A 2,088-nucleotide genomic window follows, 5' to 3' on the forward strand; every position below is an offset into this window, starting at 1 on the left:
GATGTCTTTATGTACAACCCTCGAATACCGTCATGTAAAGGTAAACATTTTGACTCTACAATGTACTGTTTGAATATTATTAATATTATTATTATTACTATAAAGGATTTATACAGAGCACCAACAGTTTGTGTGCAGTACAGTACAGTTTGTGTTTTACAATATAAGGAAGACATTACAGTTACAATACTAATCAAGACACAGAGCTTACCATCCACAGTCATCATGACCCATCTAGGGGCTCATGCACACAGCCGCGCTTCTATCAGTCTAGCGTTTTCACTTTGACAGATCTGTTGTTCTCTATAGACCCATGCACACACTGAGTAGAGATCAGTAAACTTGGACTGCTGATCCGTAAAGTCGAAACAGAAAAATCTGTGCCTGAGGTCAGCGGCTTGTCCGTGTACACCTATAAATGTGTGTGAATGCATGTACATACATACACATGTACCCATTCATGTTCCCATGTTCATTTCATAGAATGGAAGTAGAATTCCACATGCCCCATGGGCACAAATTGTTATGATGAAGGATTTCTATAGTGCCAACAGCACTTTACAATGTACAGACGTATGGGCATGCAGCATGAAATACGCCTGGGTTTGTGGTGCCTGGGGGTCCCAGCTGCTGCGTTTGTGTGTCTATAGGACTGTATGGCAATAATACGCTGCACATGGGTAAACGCAAATAATGTTCCCAAACCTGTACAGCATATTGGTGGGATTTATCAAAACTGGAGCGGTTCTCCACAGTAACCAATCAGCTTCTCTATTCAGTTCTGCTCCACTTTTGATCAATTCTTCTCATTGTGTCCAAACACTATGTCGCCCAGAAGAAGGGACCCTGCGTGGCCCCAAAACGTTGGCTGTATGACGCATGTGACAATTTAATAAAAAGTGCTTTACTTCTTGCACGTATCATCGAGTGCTGGTGACTTCTATTATGGCCTGTATCCGTGTTGTCACTTCAAGCACAAACCTTCCATTAAAGTCTGTATGCTGTATGGAGTGCAGGTGATTTTGTGTTATCCATATAATCCTACAGACACAAGAACTCTCCTGGACATCACAAATACAGGTGTACTTTATGCTATATGGCCATACGCCTGTATCTGCGTCCAGCCCTTAACGCCGAACGCATTCATTACAAATCCACACGCATGTAAACGCAAGCGCTCCCCTGAGTAGATGATCCGTATTTCATTACGCCCATGTCCATGAGCCCTATTATTCATACAGGGGTTAGGTTGGACTAGTTTCTAATACAACCTGGATTAGTGAACACTGTGTAGAAGTGAGTGTTGGCAGCATTGTCACACACACAGCCCAGTGAGCCATTACTGTCAGGCTAGTGGAAGTGTGTAATCTGTAGTACAGAAGCCCATCACGGCTCAGGACAGCTTCCAGCAGCAGTGCTGCGCCTGTCCCCAGCAACCCAGAGACAACATGAGCACATGGTAACAGGACACCGTGCACACACATAGACAACACACAGCCATGTCCTCTCTGCACCTAAAACTTTCCTCCGTGCTCTGCCCCCTTGCCCTCATCACCTACCTGGAAGCAGAGAAGAGAAGGGCGACCCCCGGGTGAGCTGTCAGTAGGGAAGGAGGACTTGTTGCTGGTTGGGTGTTGTTATCCTCCCGGTGATCTCAAGGGACTGCGTCCCATCCCCCCGCCCCTTGGCAGCAGCTGCCAGCCCTGTGTGTGAGAGCAGCTTAGTCTCCCGAGCCCTCCCCTCCAGGCTGACAGGCAGAACAGCAATGCCTCCAATGTAGGTGCACACACAGGAAGCCTGGCACACACAGCTCGGTGCTACAAGTCATTGCATATCAATTACAGCTACCACTTACTCCAGGTGACAGGGAGCACAGCAATGCCTCCAATGTAGGTGCACACAGGAAGCCTGGCACACACAGCTCGGTGCTACAAGTCATTGCATATCAATTACAGCTACCACTTACTCCAGGTGACAGGGAGCACAGCAATGCCTCCAATGTAGGTGCACACAGGAAGCCTGGCACACACAGCTCGGTGCTACAAGTCATTGCATATCAATTACAGCTACCACTTACTCCAGGTGACA

At 47.1% G+C, this 2,088-nt stretch overlaps 1 protein-coding gene across 1 annotated transcript in view; it reads right to left on the reverse strand.

Moving 5' to 3' along the window:
• COBL (cordon-bleu WH2 repeat protein) overlaps positions 1-1,693 on the reverse strand; it is a 246,178-nt gene extending 244,485 nt beyond the window's left edge. The window contains exon 1 of the mRNA XM_018557793.1: positions 1,560-1,693. The gene's annotated coding sequence lies outside the window, so the exon portion shown is untranslated. The remainder of the gene's footprint in view (positions 1-1,559) is intronic.
• Positions 1,694-2,088: the final 395 nt, after the last annotated feature.

The sequence above is a fragment of the Nanorana parkeri genome, unplaced genomic scaffold (genome assembly GCF_000935625.1).
Source record: "Nanorana parkeri isolate BGI_ZX_2015 unplaced genomic scaffold, ASM93562v1 scaffold304, whole genome shotgun sequence".
Classification (NCBI taxonomy): domain Eukaryota; kingdom Metazoa; phylum Chordata; class Amphibia; order Anura; family Dicroglossidae; genus Nanorana; species Nanorana parkeri.